Consider the following 25,769-nt stretch of genomic DNA (forward strand, 5'->3'; position numbering starts at 1 on the left):
ACTGCTGAGTCCATACACACACACACACACACACACACACACAGACTGCTGAGTCCATACACACACACACACACGCACACAGACTGCTGAGTCCATACACACACACACAGACTGCTGAGTCCACACACACACACAGACTGCTGAGTCCACACACACACACACACACACACACACACAGACTGCTGAGTCCATACACACACACACACAGACTGCTGAGTACATACACACACACACAGACTGCTGAGTCCATGCACACACACACAGACTGCTGAGTCCATACACACACACAGACTGCAGAGTCCATACACACACACAGACTGCAGAGTCCATACACACACACACACTGCAGAGTCCATACACACACACAGACTACAGAGTCCATACACACACACACACAGACTGCAGAGTCCATACACACACACACACACACACAGACTGCTGAGTACATACACACACACACAGACTGCTGAGTCCATGCACACACACACAGACTGCTGAGTCCATACACACACACAGACTGCAGAGTCCATACACACACACAGACTACAGAGTCCATACACACACACACACAGACTGCAGAGTCCATACACACACACACACACACACACACACACAGACTGCTGAGTCCATACACACACACACACACACACACACACACAGACTGCTGAGTCCATACACACACACACAGACTGCTGAGTCCATACACACACACACAGACTGCTGAGTCCATACACACACACAGACTGCAGAGTCCATACACACACACACACAGACTGCAGAGTCCATACACACACAGACTGCAAAGTCCATACACACACAGACTGCAGAGTCCATACACACACACAGACTGCAGAGTCCATACACACACAGACTGCAGAGTCCATACACACACAGACTGCAGAGTCCATACACACACACAGACTGCAGAGTCCATACACACACACACAGACTGCAGAGTCCATACACACACACACACAGACTGCTGAGTCCATACACACACACACAGACTGCTGAGTCCATACACACACACACACACACACAGACTGCTGAGTCCATACACACACACACACACACACACAGACTGCTGAGTCCATACACACACGCACACAGACTGCTGAGTCCATACACACACACAGAGACTGCTGAGTCCATACACACACACACACAGACTGCTGAGTCCATACACACACACAGACTGCTGAGTCCATACACACACACACACACACAGACTGCTGAGTCCATACACACACACACACACACAGACTGCTGAGTCCATACACACACACACACACACAGACTGCTGAGTCCATACACACACACACACACACACACACACACAGACTGCTGAGTCCATACACACACAGACTGCTGAGTCCATACACACACACACAGACTGCAGAGTCCATACACACACACACAGACTGCTGAGTCCATACACACACACACACAGACTGCTGAGTCCATACACACACACACAGACTGCTGAGTCCATACACACACACACACACACACACACAGACTGCTGAGTCCATACACACACGCACACACAGACTGCTGAGTCCATACACACACACACAGACTGCTGAGTCCACACACACACACACACAGACTGCTGAGTCCACACACACACACACACACACACACAGACTGCTGAGTCCATACACACACACACACACAGACTGCTGAGTCCATACACACACACACACACACACAGACTGCTGAGTCCATGCACACACACAGACTGCTGAGTCCATACACACACACAGACTGCTGAGTCCATACACACACACAGACTGCTGAGTCCATACACACACACAGACTGCTGAGTCCATACACACACAGACTGCTGAGTCCATACACACACAGACTGCTGAGTCCATACACACACAGACTGCTGAGTCCATACACACACAGACTGCTGAGTCCATACACACACAGACTGCTGAGTCCATACACACACAGACTGCTGAGTCCATACACACACAGACTGCTGAGTCCATACACACACAGACTGCTGAGTCCATACACACACAGACTTCTGAGTCCATACACACACAGACTTCTGAGTCCATACACACACAGACTGCTGAGTCCATACACACACACAGACACAGACTGCTGAGCAGAGGCTGCTCTAGACTTTATGAGGCCTTAGGCGTAACTCAAACATGAGGCCCCACTAACAAAATTTTTTTTTTCACATATACACATTGATGCACAGTACCCGTGTATGTGCCTGAGAGTGTGTCTGACATAGAGTATCCTTGTGTGTGAGAATGTATGTCTCTGTTTGCGTTTTTGTCTGAGACTGAAGTGTGTTGTGTGTATGGCGGGTGATGATGTGAGGGGGGTGATGGTGAGAGGGAAAGGGGGGTGATGGTGAGAGGGAGAGCGGGGGTGATGTGAGAAGGAGGGGGGGGTGATGTGAGAAGGAGGGGGGGATGATGTGAGAAGGAGGGGGGGATGATGTGAGAAGGAGGGGGATGATGTGAGAAGGAGGGGGGGTGATGTGAGAAGGAGGGGGGGTGATGTGAGAAGGAGGGGGGGTGATGTGAGAAGGAGGGGGGGGTGATGTGAGAAGGAGGGGGGGTGATGTGAGAAGGAGGGGGGTGATGTGAGAAGGAGGGGGGTGATGTGAGAAGGAGGGGGTGGTGATGTGAGAAGAAGGGGGGGGTGATGTGAGAAGGAGGGGGTGATGTGAGAAGGAGGGGGGTTGATGGTGAGGGGGTGAGGCTGAGGGGGGTTGATGGTGAGGGGGGTGAGGCTGAGGGGGGTGAGGCTGAGGGGGTGAGGCTGAGGGGGGTGGGGGTGATGCTGAGGATGGTGAGGGGGTGATGCGGGTGGTTGGGGTGGGTGATGCTGAGGATGGTGAGGTGGTGATGCTGAGGGTGCTGAGGTTTAGGGTGGTGGGGGGTGCTGAGGCTTAGGGTGGTGGGGGGTGCTGAGGCTGAGGGTGGTGGGGGGTGCTGAGGCTGAGGGTGGTGGGGGTGCTAAGGCTGGTGGGGTGGTGAGGCTGAGGGTATTGGGGAGGGTGGGGAGGCTGTGGGTGGTGGGGGTGCTGAGGCTGAGGGTGGTGTGGGGTGCTGAGGCGGAGGGTGGTGGGGAGGGTGGTGGGGCTGAGGGTATTGGGGAGGGTGGGGAGCCTGAGGTTATTGGGGAGGGTGGGGAGGCTGAGGGTGGTGGGGGTGCTGAGGGTATTGGGGAGGGTGGGGAAGCTGAGGGTGGTGCTGAGGCTGAGGGTGGTGGGGAAGCTGAGGTTATTGGGGAGGGTGGGGAGGCTGAGGGTGGTGGGGGGTGCTGAGGCTGAGGGTGGTGGGGAGGGTGGTGGGGCTGAGGGTATTGGGGAGGGTGGGGAGGCTGATGGTGGTGCTGAGGGTGGTAGGGAGCGTGGGGAGGCTGAGGTTATTGGGGAGGGTGGGGAGGATGAGGGTGGTGGGGGGTGCTGAGGCTGAGGGTGGTGGGGCTGAGGGTATTGGGGAGGGTGGGGAAGCTGAGGTTATTGGGGAGGGTGGGGAGTCTGAGGGTGGTGGGGGGTGCTGAGGCTGAGGGTGGTGTGGGGTGCTGAGGCTGAGGGTGGTGGGGAGGGTGGTGGGGCTGAGGGTATTGGGGAGGGTGGGGAGGCTGAGGTTATTGGGAGGGTGGGGAGGCTGAGGGTGGTGGGGGGTGCTGAGGCTGAGGGTGGTGGGGAGGGTGGTGGGGCTGAGGATATTGGGGAGGGTGGGGAGGCTGAGGTTATTGGGGAGGGTGGGGAGGATGAGGGTGGTGGGGCTGAGGTTATTGGGGAGGGTGGGGAGGCTGAGGGTGGTGGGTGAGGCTGAGGGTGGTGGGGCTGAGGTTATTGGGGAGGGTGGGAAGGCTGAGGGTGGTGTGGGGTGCTGAGGCTGGTGGGGAGGGTGGTGAGGATGAGGGTGGTGGGAAGGGTGGTAGGGAGGCTGAGTCCAGACACACAGACACACACTCACACTCACACTCACAGCCTACCTGCACAGTTCCAGCTGCTCTGCCCTGCATTCCCTCGGGCTGTGACAGGCTGTTACAGCACGAGGGAAATAATTTAAACACATAGCCAGCAGGTTGCTGGCATTTGGGGGGGGCACAAGGGGGGGCACAGCATAATGTGGGGGGGGGGGGGGCACAATAGTGACGCCCTAGTGACGCCACTGGCAGGGTTGTGCAGGGCACACGCTGAAGGAAGGCCTGACAGAGCCGCTTGAAGGACACTGACTGTCTGCTATTAGCTTACACTGGAAACCTTTTTTCTTTGTAAAAGCACGCTAAAGAGACACCAGATATGATTGGCAACTGTCAAAGCACGCTGGCACAGGTCTGCAGAGCACACGCTGAAGTAGGCCTGACACCCAGACGCTTGCAGACAACTAACTGATCTTCTATTACAGTGAAAAAAAATGATTTCTTTAAAATCTAAAGCTTATAGCTTAAGCTATTGTTAAAACAGATATGAGTGGTGGCACTGACTGTGCAAATGGGCAAGGCATCCAACCTGACACAGAAACTGGCAGGCAGGCAACTGCTCTTCTATTACAGTGAAAAAAAAAATATTTATTTTAAATCTAAAGCTTAACCAATTGTTAAAACAGATATGAGTGGTGGCACTGGGCAAGTGGGCACAGTATCCAATGTGAACCTCACACAGAAGCTGGCAGGCAGGCAACTGCTCTTCTATTACAGTGAAAAAAATTATTTATTTAAAATCTAAAGCTTAACCAATTGTTAAAACAGATATGAGTGGTGGCACTGACTGTGCAAATGGGCAAGGCATCCAACCTGACACAGAAGCTGGCAGGCAGGCAACTGCTCTTCTATTACAGTGAAAACAAATTATTTATTTTAAATCTAAAGCTTAACCAATTGTTAAAACAGATATGAGTGGTGGCACTGGGCAAGTAGGCACAGTATCCAATGTGAACCTCACACAGAAGCTGGCAGGCAGGCAACTGCTCTTCTATTACAGTGAAAAAAATTATTTATTTAAAATCTAAAGCTTAACCAATTGTTAAAACAGATATGAGTGGTGGCACTGACTGTGCAAATGGGCAAGGCATCCAACCTGACACAGAAGCTGGCAGGCAGGCAACTGCTCTTCTATTACAGTGAAAACAAATTATTTATTTTAAATCTAAAGCTTAACCAATTGTTAAAACAGATATGAGTGGTGGCACTGGGCAAGTGGGCACAGTATCCAATGTGAACCTCACACAGAAGCTGGCAGGCAGGCAACTGCTCTTCTATTACAGTGGAAACAAAATTTTGGTTGTAAAAGCACGCTATAGAGACACCAGATATGAGTGGCAACTGTCAAAGTACGCTGGCAGGGTTGTGCAGGGCACACGCTGAAGGAAGGCCTGACAGAGCCGCTTGAAGGACACTGACTGTCTGCTATTAGCTTACACTGGAAACCTTTTTTCTTTGTAAAAGCACGCTAAAGAGACACCAGATATGATTGGCAACTGTCAAAGCACGCTGGCACAGGTCTGCAGAGCACACGCTGAAGTAGGCCTGACCCCCATACTCTTGCAGACAACTAACTGATCTTCTATTACAGTGAAAAAAAATGATTTCTTTAAAATCTAAAGCTTAACCAATTGTTAAAACAGATATGAGTGGTGGCACTGGGCAAGTGGGCACAGAATCCAATGTGAACCTCACACAGAAGCTGGCAGGCAGGCAACTGCTCTTCTATTACAGTGAAAAAAATTATTTATTTAAAATCTAAAGCTTAACCAATTGTTAAAACAGATATGAGTGGTGGCACTGGGCAAGTGGGCACAGTATCCAATGTGAACCTCACACAGAAGCTGGCAGGCAGGCAACTGCTCTTCTATTACAGTGAAAAAAAATATTTTTTTTAAATGTAAAGCTTAACCTATTGTTAAAACAGATATGAGTGGTGGCACTGGGCAAGTAGGCACAGTATCCAATGTGAACCTCACACAGAAGCTGGCAGGCAGGCACCTGCAATTACATTACACAGGAAAAAAAAAAAAAAAAGCAGCCTGATGTTATAGCCCTAAAAAGGGCTTTTTGGGGTGCTGTCCTTACAGCAGAGATCAGATGAGTCCTTCAGGATTGTAGTGGACACTGAATACCCTAGCCTAGCTATCAATTTCCCTATCTAATCAGCAGCAGCTAAACTTTCCCTCCTCTCACTAAGCATGCATCTTCCGAATGAATCGAAAATGGATGCTGGGAGGGAGGTTGGAGGGTGTGGAAGGGAGGGAGTGCTGCTGATTGGCTGGAATGTGTCTGCTGACCGAGAGGCACAGGGTCAAAGTTTGCCCAATGATGACGAATAGGGGGCGAATAGGGGGCGGATCGAACTGCGCATGTGTCCGCCCGCCGCGGCGAACGCGAACACGCTAATTTCGCCGGGAACTGTCCAGTTTGGTACATCACTATTGGAGAACCCATGTAGGGGTCTGTGTCTGTAAAACCATGTGTAACAAAATATACGGAGTCATTCCTGTTGTACCTCCAGAACTCTGTCTTGTCCAGTTACTGGGGGGAAGAAAGGGTTCATCCCTGTATCAGCTTATCGCAGCTGGTGGAAGATGCAGCGGGGCAGGACTGAGTGCCGTCCAGTGCCTGGGAGCGAGCAGAGCTAGCTCCCCTATCCGTTCCCCTGATCCAGCTAGGAAGCAGTCCCTTTAACGGTGGTAACCAGTCGGGTTACAGGGAGCTCTGTTACACTAATCAATTACTTAACTGCCCTAATGATCATTCTATCAAGTTTGACAGGGCACATAAGGCCTCCCCAGATTGCTCTCCCAGGAAAAGCCTTGTGACATAATTTGTTTCTTTCATTATTTTACTATAAAAGAAGAAATTTATCATCAAGCTAGGCAATTGAAAGAAATAACATATGATGATGACTTGAGGATGTGGGGACGTCCGGATGCGCTCATGTCTCAGGAGGCAGGGTCTGAAGGGCGCGGTACGGCTGACAATCATATGTAGCAGCGTGGTTTGTGAAGAGAGGCTCGAGGGCTCGAACAACTGAGACTGAGCAGTAACTGAGGCATGGAAGGCTGCAGAATTCTTGGTGGTCCGGGAATATGGGCACAAAAGGTCCATGAAGATTACTCCGTGAGGGAAAACTCAGAAGGAAAGATGCATGGAGTCTAAGGAGTGAAGTTTGCTGTGGGGGCTTTGAAAGATAGAGGAAAAAGTAAGAAAGGCATATCTTGTCTTCAATAACAGAAAAGAAGATGGTAATATGCCATTATCCCATTGTACAGCGCTTCAGAATTTGTTGGCGCTATAAATTAAAAAAGAAAATATAGTTAAATAGCTAAAAAGAGACTTGTGTCCATCAAATTCAGGCTTCCTCGCCATGTTTTTGCTGTTGATCCAAAAGAAGGTAAAAAAACCCAGTCTGAAGTGCTTCCAATTTTGCAACAAACTAGGGAAAAATATCCTTCTTGACCCCAAAATAGCAGTCAGATATCTCATTGGAACTGTATGTTATGTTTTTGCAAGTATTTATCCAATTGCTGTTTAAACATCTGTATGGACTCAGATAGTGGGGAGATAGTGCAGCTAAGTTGACAAGGGCACATGTAGGAGTGTGGGGATAGATGCGTGGGAGTGTCTTGGGAAGTGTGTGTGTGGGTGGGGTTAGGGATATGTGAGCTAGAAGGGGGAGGTCTTACCTCAGTGCCACTTGGGATTCGGGCCAGCAAACAGCTTCTTCTCGTCCTCCTGCTTCTGTTTGCCTGGGCCTGTAGTCTTCTCATCTTGAGGTGATGGATGTTGAGGCGATCCTGTCGTCCCTTAGGGCTGCTGCAGCGCTGGATGGTGGCCGGCAACTAAGAGAGCAATTTGCAAGCATTAGTGGAGGTATGGCTACCGGTGTGGGCCCTCCCGTGTCCTGCCTCCCCCCGAGCACCCCCTGCGGTCTCCCCTGCTGCCTCCCATGCGGTCCCTGCCCCCGGGGGCCGCACCAGCACTGGCAGGCGTTCCCGCCCGCCTGCCAGGTTGTCTCCAGATAATACTCCTCGGGCCCGGTTGACGAGCAGGAGCCCGGGCCCGAGGCACCACCGGGACCGTGTATCTGGAGCTCCTCCTACTGCAGCTGCCACGCGGCCTACCCATGGATCTCCAGATCTCCATCCACACCATCCGCCCCGGCCGCCAGCATTGGATTGTGGGCCCAGGGGGGGTGGGCAGGCACCCCCGCGGCTGGAGGGGAGGTGGGGCGGTAAGTAGGCCCTCGCGGGCCGTGCAGGGTACCTTAATACTGCTGTTGGGGGTCCGGGGGGGTCCCCTTGCCCATCGGGAGCCTCCTCTGCCAGTGAGGAAGGCTCCCAGGGCTCTGTCTCTCCTGTCCCCCCTCTTTCCCTTGCTGGTTCCGTCCGTTCTGCCATGGGGCCCAGCTTACCCTTAGCTGGGCCCCCTGGTCCCCCCTCCTCTTGCCCGGTTTCCTCTACTCCCCTCCCCCTCCCCTCCTTTTTCCCCCCTCCTGTTTTAACTTCCCCCTCTCCTGGTCTCTATCCCTCTCTGTCTGCCTCCCCTCTGTTCGCCCCCCCCCTCTGCCTTGCCTGGTCCCCCACCCCCACCTGCAGGTCACTTACCTCGGCCATCTCCTCTGGGGCGTGGGCTCTCATCTTCTCTGCTGCTTTCTTCTCAGGACACTGCTGCAGTTCATGGACCCATCCAGCAGGTGGTGCCTGGAACACAGCTGATGTCTTCTGTGGATGCTGGAACTGCTGTTTCTTTGCCTCAGCTTTCTGGGAGTGCAGTGCCGGGCTTGGATCTCCAATCTGCGACCGGTGAGTACATTGTTCCCTCCACTTCTGGCGCTGCGGGTCCCGGGCTGGGGGGGTTCCTCTCAGATGTTTGGGGTTTTTTGCATCAGTGGGAGAGGGGGATGGCAGTTAGTGGAGTCAACTGCCCTGCCCTGCTCCCTCCTAATGTTCTGTCTTCTCCCCCTCCCAGGCCCCTGCCCGGGACGGGTGGTGGTGCACTGCCTCTGGGTTCACCGACACCCACGGTGGCCAGTGTTGGCTGCGCTTTGGGCGATGCTTGTCTCGAAGGGGGGGTTTCGGATGTAGCGTGGGGTGCTGCTTACATGTGCTGGTCTGGCCCTCTGGGCTTGTACTTGAAGCAGGAGACGAAGGAGAAGATTTGGAAGGGGGAATTTGTGGAGATATTTTCTCTCCTGCCACTGGAGGAAGCTCCTCCCGTTGCGGACAAGGACAGTAAGGAGTCTGAGAAGGATAGGGAGAAGTACCTTTGGGAACTGGATTTTGTCCAGCATGGTGGGTGAGAAGTCTCCCCAGAAGTGCTCCGCGCTGTTCTGTTATCAGGACACGATCTGGAATGCTTGTCGCACCTATGGGGGGCTGTTTTGGTGGAGGTACGACGAGCAGTTTAGACAGCGGCTGGCAGTGCGTCCCTTCGCTGTCATTGGATCAGATGGATATTGGCCTCTGGCTTTCCATCATGACTTGTCCAGCCCCTCAACAGGGAGCGTTTTTGTCCTTTCTTGGGGGGGCCGGTGGGGGCACATCCTCCTCATCGGCCTCCGGAAATTTAACGACAGTCACTGTAAGTGGGGGTCCTCGTGCCGGTTTAAGCACGAGTGCTCCGGCTGCGGTGGGGCCCATCCTGCCTCCCGCTGTTTCAAGCAGGGCAAAAACGGGTGAGAAAGGAGACATGGGGGCTAAGGGCTACACCGCCGGTCCTCGTAAACGCGATGCGCCCGTGGCTCGACCTTTATAGGAATCGGGCTGCGGCGCAGATCCTGGTGGATGGGTTTGAGCAGGGGTTTTGGATCCCCTTCTCCGAGTTCCCTCCACTGCTCTCCGTACGAAACCTCAAGTCCGTGCAGGCTTTTCCTCAGGTGGTACGGGACAAATTGGATAAGGAGGTCTCCTTGGGTCGGATGGCCGGCCCGTTCTCTGCCCCACCGATGGCTAATTTGCGTGTTTCTCCTTTGGGTGTGGTGCCTAAGAAGGATCCCGGGAAGTATTGTTTGATTCACCATTTGTCGTACCCTCGTGAATGATGACATTTCAGCTCAACTTTGCAGGGTTTCCTACGCATCCTTTGATGCGGCGGTTCGCATGGTGAGGGTGGCGGGCCCGGGGGCATTGCTGGCTAAGGCGGATGTTGAATCTGCCTTCCGGCTGCTCCCGGTGCATCCGGAGTTCCATCATCTCTTGGGGTGTGCCTTTGAGGGCCATTTTTTTGTGGACATGTGCCTCCCCATGGGTTGCTTGCTGTCCTGTTTTTATTTTGAGTGCTTTAGCACTTTTCTGGAATGGGTGGTGTGGAGGGAAGCAGGGGTCGCTTCCCTCCTGCACTACCTAGATGATTTCCTGTGTGTAGGTCCGGCGGAGTTGCACGTCTGTGCCCTCCTGCTGCGGGTTCTCGGGGAGGTGTTTCAGCGTTTTGGGGTTCCGTTGGCTCATGACAAGACAGTGGGTCCGGTCACGTGCCTGAGCTTTCTGGGCATCGAAATTGATTCGATGGCCGGGGAATGTCGGCTGCCACAAGATAAGGTTTTGGACCTGCGCCTAGCGGTATCCCGGGGCGGGGTAAGATCCAGCTGTGCTGCCTGCAGTCTCTGCTGGGGAAGTTTAATTTTGCCTGTCGGATGTTGCCAATGGGGCGTATCGTTAATAGGCGCTTGGCGGCGGCGACGTCGGGGGTCTTTCACCCACTGCATTTTATCCGGCTTACGTGGCCCTTGCAGGGTTTGAGGCGGGGGAGGGTGTCTACACGAGACTTGAGGCGTCCTGTCTCAGGCACGCTCCTAAATACTTTGTGTGAGGCGTTGCACAGGGTTTGCCATTCGGATTTCGAGGATCGGCTTTTTCGTTTGGCCTTTTACCTGGCATTCTTTGGTGCCATGCGGATTGGGGTGTGCCCCAGCCGGCAGCAGGTGGGGGGGTGCTATTTGGGGACGTTTCGTTGATCGGCTCTCGTTCAGGATCCGCTGCTCTAAGACGAATGTCTTGGGAATGGGTAAGTGGGTCCGATTGGGGGACGTGCCGGGTTCTGGCATTTGTTCTGTTTGGTACTTTGGGGAATATTGTGCTTTGCGCCTTTCTCCAGCGCTGCCCCTCCTGGTGCATGGGGATGGTAGTTTAATTTCCCATTTCCAGTTTATTAGGGTGTTTTGTTTGGGGCTGGAAGCTGTGGGATTGGATAGCAGGAAGTTCGGGGGTCATTCATTCCATATTGGGGTGGCTACCAAGGCCTCTAGGCTTGGCATGCCAGCGCAGGTGGTTCAGAGGATTGGTAGGTGGGACTCGAGACGTTATGTTTCCTATGTTCGTCCTGCCGGTTTATTGACGTGATTTATTTCCGCAGTTTCGGTTCCCCCCAGGATTTGGATCATCGGGCACTCTTATGTTTACTGGGCTGGGCAGCGTGCAGCGGTTCGGCCTGGAGGCGAGAGGTTGGGTTTCACGCCTTCCGAAGCAGAAGTTTAATGGCTCGGTGCGAGGGTTATGAGATGGTCTCGGCTCCTCCCCGAGTTGGTGCAGCTGTTCCATCTCCTGGGGGCGCCGAGTGTCCTGGTGATCCACCTGGGGGGAATGATCTGGGTTCAGTGCCCATTTGAGATTTGATTTCGGCAGTGAGGCGGGACCCGCATTTTGGTTTTGTTCCCCAACGTGCACTTGGTCTGGTCTGAAGTCATTGCCCGTAACTTTTGGCGTGGCGCCAGGAGCCAGAGTGCCATGAAGCGTTACCGATGCAAGTTAAACAGGCAGGTTTCCCAGTTTGTTTTGGGGGTTCGGGGGATCCCGGTCTGCCATAGGGTTTTCAAGCGGGAGGCGGCTAATTTTTTTCAGGGGGATGGTGTACCCCTAACGGAAGTCGGGCTCGACCTTTTTAATCTCGCCCTACCGGAGGCAGTGGAACAGGCCATGGGTCATTTTGGTGGGGTTCCCCGCTGATTTAGGGGTAAGCAGCGGGTCTGGTGGCGGGGGTATGTCCTTGCCAATTAAGTTTGAGGAGTTATGTTTAAGGATGGAGTAAGTTTCATTATGTTTGCAGGTCTCAACCTCCCCTGCTTCAAAGGGTTAACATTAGGTTGCATGAGGTGTCGTGCCCGTCGAGCATTAATAAGATCGGCTGATGGCGGGCATTGGAAGAATATGATTTATGACAAGGGGGAGGTGAGAAGAAGTGGTGATTAGGAACCACTGTATGTTCATTGGCAAGGACGGTTGGGTCACTGTATAACACTATGTGTTGAGTTATATATGTATATATGTTAATTTATGATTATTTATTTCTAACAATTTGGTTACAGAAAAGAAGAGTTTTAATAAATAAAGTTATGGATGTGTTATGCAGTAATTTATTTATGTTATAATAAATGCTGTGGCCTGTTCATCCATACTAAATTGTCTGTCGTTATTGGGCGGTTGAATGGGGTTAGTTATGTTTATGCTGCATCGTAATTCCCCACTACGTACATACATGCTAAATCCACCTCTTCAGGCAGAGATTTCCATATCCTTATTATTCTTACTGTAAAAAAAACCTTTTCTTTGCCTTTTCTTTACCTTCCAGCCATAGGACCTCATGTCCTATGTATAGCCCTGTCTATGAATAGATTTCCAGATAAAGGTTTGTACTGGCCCCGAATATATTTGTATAATGTTATCATATCCCCTCTGAGGCGCCGTTTTTCAAATCTAAAGAGATTTAAATTTCTTAACCTTTCTTCGTAACTAAAATGCTCCATTCCTTTTATCAATTTTGTAGTTTGTCTCTGCACTTTTTCTAGTGCTATGATATCTTTCTTTAGAACAGGTGCCCAAAATTGCACAGCATATTTAAGGTGCGGTCTTACCACCGATTTATAAAGAGGCAAAATTATATATTCATCTCGAATTTATGCCCCTATTTATACATGACAAAACCTTACTGACCTTAACAACTGCAGATTGATATTGTATATTTCTGCCTAATTTGTTTTGTATAACAATTCCCAAATCCTTCTCATGCGTGGTTATCCCTAATTCACTACCATTAAGGGTGTAATTTGCTTGTGCATTCTTGACCCCGAAGTGCATAACTTTGCATTTCTCTACATTAAATTGCATCTGCCATTTTAGTGCCCAGTCCCCCAATCTATCCAAATCCCTCTGCAGCAAAGCAATATCCTGCTCACATTTTATTACTTTACTTATGTCATCAGCTAACACTGAAACATGACTTTCAATGCCTAATTTAAGATCATTTATAAATATGTTAAATAGAAGTGGTCCCAAAATAGAACCCTGAGGGACACCGCTTACCACTTTTGTCCAGCCTGGTAATTTACCATTAATGACAACTTGTTGCACTCTATCCTTAAACACAATGCCTGAATATTACTCCAGACTACAGGGCGCCACAATCACTAGAATCTATGTAAATGCTGAGTAGGAAAATCCCATAAATGGATAAATAACAATGGGTGGAAATCCAAAAAATCCACTTTATTTAAGAACAATAAAATAATTAGTGTAACCTGCGCAATACATGCAGGAATATAAAATGTAATGCAAAATATTAACAGCCAAATGGCCAAGAACCCCTAAGGACAGCAGCTATAAACTCACAGAAGCCTTCAAATATAATAAGGTGCCAAGTGCTAAAGTGCAAAAATGCAGAATGCTTGATGTAGCTTCAAAAATGGACACCAATACTAACAAATAAAGTGCTTACAGGAGACAAAAAACTGCTGTGCCGAAAGTGCAGGGATCTTGTGGGTGCTCAACGCTTTTTGTCGATCTCGACTTCCTCAGGAGCTTGCTGGGTTCGCACTGGTCCTCTTCTTCTTTTAAATCTGCCGGTCCGGCCGCCATTCCCTGGTTGCGCATGCGCAGATCGTGCCGTACGTGTCATCATACGTAATGACGCACGGCCGGTCGATGTGCACATGCGCCAACCAAGCTGGAACGCAAATCAACTTTATGCGTAATGTACACAGCCGCATAGCGAGCAGCCCAAGTTATCGAGCGCTCGATATGAATGCGGTCTGAGTTCACAGACCTGCCTATTATACAATCTTTAGAAAAATACAAGTATGGCATATTGGAGCATGCAAATTGGACCATGGGCAATAAAATTGGCTAATGAGGCCAGAGTGTAATTTAATTAATATGCAGACACTCTGCATATATGTATTATAAAAAGAGAATCTATACTAATGAAAAAATAATGAATGCTAAAAAAAGGACAATAAGGTTCATTTGCATCGCTAAAAACGCAATATATAGATTACATACATATGTAAATGAGGCTAACAGAGGAATACAATTATTAACCAAAAATAACTGACACTAAGATACTTCAATATGTCAGTATGATGTGACAAAGGTACGGAGGATTTTAAACAGAGATGCGAAGGATTTTTAACAAAGTTACGAAGGATTTTAAACAATCAAACTTATTTAGATGGCATAGTGTATGCATAAAACAGTAAAAGATGAACACTGGATCATCTCACGAAAAACAACGATTATTTCATTAAAAAAGGGTAAAATATTCAAAGACAACATATTTTAATATTTAGTGTTCCAAACTTTAAAACGTAAAATTTAAAGATTTTAAAGCATTTTTTGAACCATTTTTTTGAAATTTAAACTTCAAAGGAGAGAGAGATAAATAAGGTGCATAATACATGGGAGAATGCATCAAAATACATAGAAAAATGACCTATATATATAAAAATAAAAAAGGGATGGTAGAATGACCCATACATATCAAAGATGATAAAGTGACTGAATTTAAAAAAGAGAGAAAAGGTAGACGGTGATCTTATAGGGTTCCAAAGATTTCTCAAGCAAACTTGATTAACATCTCGTCCTTCACTTCGATAACAGGGACCAAAAGGAAAAACAGAACACAATGGGTTAACATAAACAACATGCCAAATTGATCAGTATTAGTCAATAAAAGCAAGTATATCGAGATCAGTGTTAAGGCCAGAGGGAACCGATGATCTAATTTTAAAAATCCATTCGGTTTCCCTCATGGCTAGCATCTTCTCGGTATTTCCCCCTCTCCAATGTGGTATAACCAAATCAATCCCGATACATATAAAATCTTTCCAGTTAAAAACATCACAGGTGGTACAGTGTTTCGGAACACTATGTTTCATATTCTTATTGTGAATTCCATAAAAATGTTCCCGTATTCTAACGTGTAGTGCCCTGATGGTCCGTCCTATGTACTGAATACCACATTTGCAATAAATACACAACATTCTTACTTTGGCAATTAATAAAATGTTTAATCTTAAAAACCTCCTTTGTAACTGAGCTCCTAAATTCTGTGGTTTTACTTGTCTGAAATTTACAGGTGCTACACCTTCCACATTTAAAAAAGCCTTTAGGTTTTTTAGATAAAAAATGGTCGTTCCCTTTCCCCTCTTTAGGTAATATGCTAGGTGCTAAAATGTTTTTCAAATTATTATTTTTCTTGTACAGCACTTTTGGTCTTGATGGTAAAACCTTTTTTAAAAACTGATCTTGTAATAAGATGGGCCAATTTTTCCTGATGGATCGTTCTATTAAATTTGCCCTACCATTATATTTAGTAAGGAAGGCAAATTCAAAATCATTTTTGTGACCTCTATTATTTATAGTTTTGTTCCTATTTTTATTTTCATTTTTATCTAGTAGGAGGTTGTTTCTTTGGAGTCCTTCTACTTCCTGTTGAGTTCTAGATAAAAGATCATCAGGATAATTTCTATCATAAAATTTCTTATTTAAAATCTGTACTTGTTGTTTAAAATCGTTTTGATCGGTGCAGTTCTTAAAAATCCTCATGTGTTGTCCTTTTGGAATGTTTGTCAACCAGTTACGGTTATGACAACTAGAAAATTCAATAAACCCATTCCCATCCGTGGGTTTAAAATAAGACTTGCTTTTGACTTTCCCTTCTTTCACAAATAAAGTAAGATCTAAAAAATTAATGTGAGTGTCATGGATCTCTTCAGTAAATTTCAAACCATATTCATTAGAATTAATAAAAGATAAAAACTCATCTAAAACCTTTCTCTCTCCCTTCCAAATTATTAAAACATCGTCTATATATCGTCTCCAATGTACCAGGTTCGCACCGAATGGATTGTTCTGCCAAATATTCTGGAGTTCCCAGTCTGCCACAAAAATATTGGCATAACTCTGTGCGAACCTGGTACCCATCGCTGTTCCACACGTTTGAAGGTAATAAATCCCCTCAAACCAGAAGAAGTTGTGGAACAGGGTGAATCGTATAAGGTCTAGAATAAAAACAATTTGTTCAGTGTTCATTTCAGGGTCTTTCATTAAAATTCTGTGGATGGCATCTATACCCTTTTCGTGATCTATAACTGTGTATAAGGATGCTACATCCACAGTCACCCAGAGATATTCATCACACCACTCAAAGTCCTCAAATTCTCTTATGATCTGTGTGGAATCTTTAACGCACTCTATCCTTAAACCAATGTTCTACCCAAGAACAAGAATATTCATCTAGACCAATTTATTTTAGTTTGAAGACTAACCTATTGTTAGGAACAGTATCAAATGCATTGGCAAAATCCAAGTAGATCACATTTACTGCAACACCCTGATCTATACGTCTATTTACTTCATGGAATGCAATTAGGTTAGTTTGACATGACCTCTTTCATAAAACATAGGTTTCAATCAAATGCATGTGATTATATGTGTTATACTTAAAATACTAGGAGCAGTGCAAGCTGCTCTCTATATTTTAAACTGAGAAGTGAAACCACTGATACAACTGAAAAGCAGCTTAACATAACAACTTAAAGGGACACTATAGTCACCAGTGCAAATACATGTATTCCTGACCCTATAGTGTTAACACGACCATCTAGCCCCCCTGAGCCCCTCTTGCCTCCATAAATATAGTAAAAAATCTTACTGTATTCAAGCCAGAAGCTGTAAATCTGCATGCTGTTAGACTCAGGAAGAACGAGCAGTCTGCTGACATGTGATAGCCTGATCCAATCACAATGCTTCCCCATAGGATTGGCTGAGACTGACAAGGAGGCAGATCAGGGGCAGAGCCAGCATGATTCAAACACAGCCCTGGCCAATCAGCATCTCCTCATAGAGATTAATTGAATCAATGAATCTCTATGAGGAAAGTTCAGTGTCTGCATGCAGTGGGAGGAGATACTGAATCACAGGATGCTCGTGCACAGTAGATCTGAGTGGATGGATTATTATGCCTCCATCAACTCTGAGTGACAGCAACTGGAGGTGTTCCTAGCTTTCAATGTAAACACTGTATTTTCACTGAAAATACAGTGTTTACATGAGAAAGGCTGCAGGGAGCTATAGTTCTCACCTGAACAACCTTATTAAGCTGAAGTTGTTCAGGTGACTATAGTGTCCCTTTAACTTAATTCTTAAAATACGAGGTTTAATTGTGCTGGGATGTGCTAAGATGTGCGTTCCAGTCTGTGATAAATCTCCAAAGCTAAAAGACCATCATATGCCAATATAGTGAAAGTTTCTGAAACAGTTGAATATAAATAATTAAGTCCTTTTGATATAATATAGGACGTGAAGCAACTAGCTACAAATTTGCTGGCATATATAATTCTGGATTATTGCACTTAACTAATTAGCTGTTTAACTATTTAAGTAAAACACAATCTGCCGCCTAAAGATTGAAAGATAACTATTTAGCATGCAGACCAAATATGGCCACTTTAAATAAACAGAAAAAGGGAGACACAAAACAGACATAAAACAGGATAAAGGGATCTCATCTTTTGTTTTCTACACAAACTAATAGAGAGAAACAAAACAAATCTTGGGCAGAAAGCTCAGTGCTGGAAGAGTCAATAGTAGAGGAGAAGAGAAACTTCTCATTCAATTTATAGGAATTTATTAAACTCAATTTGGAACCACAAACAGAAACATTTAAAATGGAGATTCAAAACAGTGCACTCAAACTAAAACAACAAATAGAAGATGTAGGAATAAAGATAAAGATTTAAGAAATGTCACGGCTCCCGATGAGCTGCCACACGTGATCACACCTGATCGGTGCAGTCAATCAGCTGATCCCCTTTACTTACCTAAGATGTGGCGGATCACAGCCTGATCTGCCGGAGCATCCTTCCCCAGTAAGCACGGCGTCCTATGGGCGACGGCCGCTGCACTACCCCTGTCTTTTATAGCCCCATGGGCGGGGTTGGAGGTCACACGGATGTACGTGCATTGCCCTGTTATCGGCACGCATGCACGTTTTGGAATCACATGTTTCCTGCCCACCGATAATAGTGAGAATTAGACTGTTTAAACCCCTTTATGTGTTTTATTTTTGCCCTGTTGTGGTTTCCACCCTGTTTGGCTTTCTGAGAGCATGTTTTTGTCTATTGTTGTTCTTGATATTCGATCTTGGCTTGTTCTGAATATCCATATGTCTGGCTTCCTGACCCTTTGCCTTTTGTTTACCCTTTATGTTTCTGTCTGTATTCCTGACCTCGGCTAGTTACTGGTTATTGTATTACGTTAATTCCGGCCATTCTAAGGCCCTGTAATACTTTTTTCCTTAGTTTATTATTTTTCCGTGTTTGACTTAATTCTGCATGTTGGGCCACAGTCTGTCCTGACAACAAAGATATGAACAAATAGAACTTCAGTATTAGATGGTTTCAGAAAAGAAAATGGAAATCCAATAATACTTACAAGGAAAGGTTAATGGATCTTAACATGTACAGTGAGGGAAAAAGTATTAGATCCCCTGCTGATTTTGAACGTTTGTCCACTGACAAAGAAATGATCAGTCTATAATTTTAATGATAGGTGTATTTTAACAGTGAGAGACAGAATAAAAAAAATGCAGAAAAACGCTGTAAAAAAAGTTTGATTTGCATTTCAATGAGTGAAATAAGTATTTGATCCCCTATCAATCAGCAAGATTTCTGATTCCTAGGTGTCTTTTATACCGGTAACGAGCTGAGCTTAGGAGCTGTGCTTAGGGAGTGCTCCTAATATCAGCTTGTTACCTGTATAAAAAACACCTGTCCACAGAAGCAATCAATCAAACCATGGCCAAGACCAAAGAGCTGTCCAAGGATGTCAGGGACAAGATTGTAGACATACTCAAGGCTGGAATGGGCTACAAGACCATCGCCAAGCAGCTTAGTGAGAAGGTGACAACAGTTTGTGCGATTATTTGCAAATGAAGAAACACAAAATAACAGTCTCCCTCGGTCTCCCTGCTCAAGAAAGCACATGTACAGGCCCCTCTGAAGTTTGCCAATGAACATCTAAATGATTCACAGGAGAACTGGGTGAAAGTGTTGTGGTCAGATGACACCAAAACCGAGCTCTTTGGCATCAACTCAACTTGCCGTGTTTGGAGGAGGAGAAATGCTGTCTATGACCCCAAGAATACCATCCCCATTGTCAAACATGGAGGTGGAAACATTATGCTTTGGGGGTGTGTGACAAAAGTAACCTTGTCACTGGCTTTTGGAGGGGCCTGCTGGCCAGCCTTCTGCCTCAGGACTATGGGCCCTGCAATATACCTTGCCCGATACACTTTAAAAGGCTCTGTTCATGTGAAGTATGTACTTTTGTACTCCAGACATAGAGATCGACCGTTAGCCCTAATTCTCTGGAACTGTTTTGGGCATGGTACCATGTGCACGGTGGGTCAAAACTTTGACCTCCAGTTAATTCCTGAACCCCTGAACCGATCTAGGTGATTTTGGGATATGTTGTTCACCCAGATCAGGGCTATCAGGGGATGTGACTATGGGGATATGTTGTATTTTGGGGTACTTATTGGACTTTGTAAATTTGTGTTTTTTATGCCTGGGGATAGTTAAGTTAATGCATTATCTGCCTTAATTATATCACAGGCAGAGGGGAGGTATTGTGTACTGTATGTGGTGTTATGGGCAAATGCAAATATTACAAGTTTTAGAATGAAATGTTGTATTTCTTAAACTGTGTACTTTGTCTTTAAGAGATATTGCAAACTGACAAGGTGTTAGAAATGGAACATATTGTTTTTCATAGATGTTTCTTTAAGCAATAACCTCAGTGCATAATATGTTTGCGCCATTTTGTCCCAGACGAATTAGAATAACAATAACGCATAAACAAGTTTCAAGGCTATACTACGACTCTTTCAGTACACAATATACTGTGGTAACCCCAAGTTAATGGAACTTCCCCAAATCCGGGAATCTCCCACGACTGTGCACTTACGTCTTAGTATAAACAACAGATAAGCTATTCAGACTTTAAGATGCCATCTTGAACTAAGTCAGGAAAATTTCCATGACGTATACACCCTTTAGTTATGGCCTTGTATCTTTGCCAAATTAAGGGAGGTCCTAAATTGATTTAAAGCAGACAAGTTACTTTTTCATATATGAACTATGGTGACTCTAAAATGACGACACTTAAGGTATAAATAGGTGTACTTTTAAAATGTTAAGACACAGAGGAGAGACTTGGAGACAGACGCTGCTCCATCTTAAAATGACTGAGAGGCTGACATGATGACATGTTCAGAAGGGTATGTTAACCTATTAATGATATTTGCAAGCATTTAATTTCATCTTATAAACTCTGCTATAATGGATTTTATATGTCTATATTTATATTTTTATATAATAAATATCTAAAAGACAAAACTATTGCTTCCAAGACAATCCTTATTTTATATTGTATTCTCAATTATTTACATATGTTAAATAGAGGATCTCTTACTAACTATATAACATTATGGCTAAGATATCTGTATGGTTAGCCCTGCTAAGTTCTATGCTTTAAGACATTATAGAGGTAAATAAGGGAACCGCCCACGGTTACAATTGGCGACCACGAAGGGACTTGTACTTGGAAGCGTTAAATAAAAAATAATAAATACCTAGGTAACCTCTTATACGTAAGAGAAGACACAATACTTTGTCATGGCACAAGTCTTGAAATATCAAGAATCTATTGAGCTATTTGTAGCCCAGACTCAGAGAGAGATCTTCATCATGGAGAGATGATTTTAATGTGTACTTTTACAATGCACTTTAAGTTCAGTTGCCAGGTACATTGTAATTAGCATACAATGCTGAAATTGTGGATCTTAATATCATAAGAGAACAAATATACATATTTGGTAATCTCCCTGATATGCCTAATACACCAGCACAGCATGGCCCATTAGTTCCAGGACAGTGGATTGCAGGCAGGGGGATATGTTCTCTTTGTAGCTGCGTAGTATCCATGCGCAGGAAAAAGATTAATGCAAAATGTTGTCAAAAGAAAAGTGATAAGACAGAGAGCGATGAAATTTGAAGTCTAATTCCAAGAATGCAAAGAAAATTGCATTATGGCTTAATGAAAACATTCATGCAACAGACAGACAGGACTTTTAATTATTGAATTACTGCGTTCTGGATTCTAATGTCCACTATATATGAAAAGTTTTATAAAACAGTGATGATTTCCATATTGTCAGTTACACTAGCTGTTGATTGAAAATCAGGAATTATAACAGCATAACTATTTTTGGAGTCTGGAGTTTCCAGCCAAGGTTGCAGAGATAGAGACATGTAAACATTCCAAGGAATTGAGAAGTCGTTGGTTTATATTCCAAATTATGAACAACATTATTACTTACAGCCATAAAGAGAAAGACATGGCTTTTAATACATTCAGTGCAGTACAATGCAGTACACTGCAGCATATATTTTATATAATATATGCTAACTAGCTCATATTTGTTCCTAAACAGAGTTGAAATTATACTACCCTCCTAGAAAAAATGCAACCGGTGGTTATACATCCTTTGCTTCCCTAAATGCTCTGCAAAAATAAATATTTATAAAATGATTAAAAATAATATATATGTAAGATAAATCAGGGCAAAATAAAATTGTAACTATACAGGATCTCTGATAACTTTTAAACTGAAATTATTAAAGGCTTATTTAAATAAAATGTTAAATACATTTACAGCTTTAAATGTTACCAAAAGATACTAAGTGATGTGTTAAGCAGCCAGCCCAATTCACTAGAACAGCATAAGTATTCTACTATTTAACGTGCACAATTCCTGCACATAATGACTTTGCTTACTCAGGTACAGTCTTTAGTCTATTGCAATGGCAGGATTAAAATCCACCAATTTTAAAAGGGAAAGCTTACTTAAATAAGTGGTACTATCCCACTGTACCTGTAGTGCTAGCAGTAAGGAAATTAGAACAATGATATTGTACTATTGACTGTAATCAGATCAGACACATTTAATCTCAGTAAATTTCATAAACTAGGTTTTCATAAAACATAAAATAAGATTAAATATCAATGTTGTTTATAAATAAATGTATATAGACCAGGCAATAAGAGCATTCAGCAGCCTGCTCTCTCTGCCAGAAACGGATTTATAAAAAAAAAAAAATAGGTTTTTAAAAAAGTCCACAGTCAACCACACATGATGGGTGAAATAATTGCTTATTTAAAATCTATATGCTGCTGCAATTATGTATATAAATACAGATTAGGGCACAGCGTAGAAATAAAAATACAGTTTTCAAATCTCATATATGGGAATTCAGTTCCACCACATATTCTACAGTATCCCAAATATTGGTCTATCCTACACTAATTCCAGTGGTAGATAGTGCTAATTCTGAAAGAGGCTAATTTTAATAATAATATGTTGTAAGAGCATTGCAAATATATATACTGCAAAATTAATTTGATATTGCAAAGCCTGCAATATTCTAAACAGACATTAAAATGTAAGAAAAAGAAAAATAATAATGCATAAAGAATAATGCATAAAAAAAAAAAATTCAGTGTCAATGAAAGTGATAATATTCTGCTATATTAAATCACATTGCATATCATATATCTGCAATATGAAAAGTATAATTAAGGTAACTTTACTGTCCAAAGCCCCCTCACATCTATTTTATAGAATCTATACTTTTCTGTGGTCACCTCCAAAGGGGCCTCTGAAACTGGGGGGCTGAGGAGGGGTGCTCATCCTAAGAGGAATCAGATTTCACACTTAAAATAAAATAAAATAAAAAATATAATAATAGAAGAGGTATTGTGGGAACATCCAGAACATGCATTTTGTATATAAACTTAATTTGCAGATATTTATGCCTTAAAGACATATAAAGGATATTTCATTAAATATGCAGGTATCTTTAAAAATTAAGCAATGTTAAAAATAAATAAATAATAATAAATATATATATATTTTTACCACAATATAAACAGTTTTGTTAAACAGATTTAAGTACAAGTACTTATGTCAAGAAATATACAGAATACATTTACAACAGGCAAGTTTAGCATAAATGCAAAGTTGTTGTTTTTTGGGGATTTATTATTGCCCAAGAAATCTCTGAACATATTCAGAATTTTTGACAGCAGCAAGTAAGACAGCAGATTGCAATGGACACCATTACAATATTGCTTTACCGATTGAGGTCAGAGCTTTAAAGAATAAATAAATAAATATTCTATGGCCCGCTAGACCACTGGCTTTTAATGAACAGTTTGCACAACACTTATAACATAGTTTGTTATACTGCACATTATAGCTGTGACATAATATACAGGGTAAAAATACTATTTCACTGTTTAATAGACTTACCCAGTATTTAAAGACGACATGTTTCTTGCAAAGTCATCGGGACTTTGAGGGAGTTTCTAACTATGTTTAATTAAATAATTAATTTACTAAAGAAAAGAAAAAAAGGTTTTGTTTTTTTCCCCTGCAAGTGAATATTCAGCGCAAGGTCATTTTGTGTTCACAGGCTATTCGGATTTTAAAAAAGCTGTTCTTTATCTCACGCTACGAACGGCCTTGTAATTCCTATGCACACTAAAAGTTGGCTTTTAAATGTTATTGTTTTAACTTTAATATTTCATAGTTAATACAGAGGATAAAGTAATTTAGAGAAAGTATATTGAAAGTATATTAATTGATAGGATTTAATTTATCTATTTTGGTCCACTGATCTCGAGTCTCAGTCTGGTGTTCAAATAATTTTTCTTACGCTACGTCGTGTGTTTATATCCACAACTGCATGTTGCATGGGGGAAACAAATTGAAAGCCTGGCATTGTAATACGTGTATGGACATGCTTATAACAAAGCATGGGCCCTCTCCTCATATAGTTGGCCGTTAACAGGCACTTTGATGCAATGTGTCTGTGGTCACTGGATCACAAAAGCATACCCTATCTCTCAGTCATGATGCAGAGTTTATGCTTGCAAGGATATCCAGACCTTATCCACCTGGTATCCGCATAAATACTCCTATCGTTTAGAGGGGTTAATTACATAATAACCATTGAAGGTAATATGTTGATTGTTCTTCCTATAGAGGAAAGATAGACTTGCCCAAAAGCTTTTTCATGGCTAGGACAAGCTCTTATAGAGAGAGGTAATGTACTTCTGACTCCTGAAAAGGAATATTGGTGGTCCAATATGGGAAATACTGTAATTCACGTGTTTAGTAATCATAAGCATTTGCTTATTGCCACATTACTGATATACTGTTTATTGAAATATTAATATCTAACGTACTTATTGAATTACTATACATTGGAAGTTATCAACATCTCATGGTTACGAATACGCTTTTGTATGTGTTGATGCATGTACCAGGTTTACTTGGATATATCCTGTGCGAAGTGCAACCTCTGATGCCACGTTTTCTACTCTCACTTCCTTAGTATGCATTTGATAATCCCAGGACCATCCATTTGGATGGTGGTCCTGCAGTTACTGCAAAGGAAACCTAAAACTGGGCAACCACATTTGGGTTACTTTGGGATTTCAGTGCCCCAACCACCCCCAAAGTAGTGGGGTTGTGGTCTGGGAAAATGCTGAGGTTAAATGATTATTAACCAAGTTACCAGTTGCTTGCCCCACACAGTGGTATCTATTCATTCCTATGGTACATGTGAGCATTCACAACATACCTGATGATACAAATGGTGAGACACCAAATGAAATGTTACATGTTTTTCACTGACAAACATATTTCTGCACCAGGGAGAGCTTAGAACCATTGGTTCTATTAGAGAAATTTGGGGAATTTTTTTTTCAGCCCATCTCACCATGCACCACCAACTTTTTCTTACTGTTGGCCAGTTTGTCCTGGAGAGGGTGACTCCGAGAACTTTTACTACAGAGAACAATCAGAGCCAACAGAGAACAGTAAGTTTTGATATTTTACTAACAGGACGTTCACAGAACCACTGACTGCTGACACAGTGAATGCTATTAAAGATGACAAGATAAAACAAATAGAGGACGACAGAAAAGTCACCAGAATCATAGCCACGTAACAGACTGAATCGTGATCTGACATCTGAACCTGCAAATGTGAAGGAGAAGGATGAACAGACAGATTCCAGTAAACATGGAATGTATGAAAAATGAATCATCAACATCATTATAAGAAAGACTGGAGAAAACAGAGACTGAACCTGAATTATCTTATACAGTAAGAAAGAAATGCAAAGATGGAAGCAAAAGGATGCTAGAAAATTGGTTATGGTGTCTCCTTCTTACAATCTGCAGCATTATCATAACATCAACCCTAGCTGTCGTTTTAAAACTGCATTGGGATTATGTTAACAAGCAGGAAGCACCTGAACTGAATTGGACTGCACACTATACAAGTTCTTTGATCGTGAGGACTACCTCCAAGAACCTTCTCAAAAGGAGAGACACAGCTCACAGTGAAATGAATACACTGGTATTTCACAAGGAACCTACTGA

Source organism: Pelobates fuscus, chromosome 13, assembly GCF_036172605.1.
Source record: "Pelobates fuscus isolate aPelFus1 chromosome 13, aPelFus1.pri, whole genome shotgun sequence".
In the NCBI taxonomy this organism is placed as follows: domain Eukaryota; kingdom Metazoa; phylum Chordata; class Amphibia; order Anura; family Pelobatidae; genus Pelobates; species Pelobates fuscus.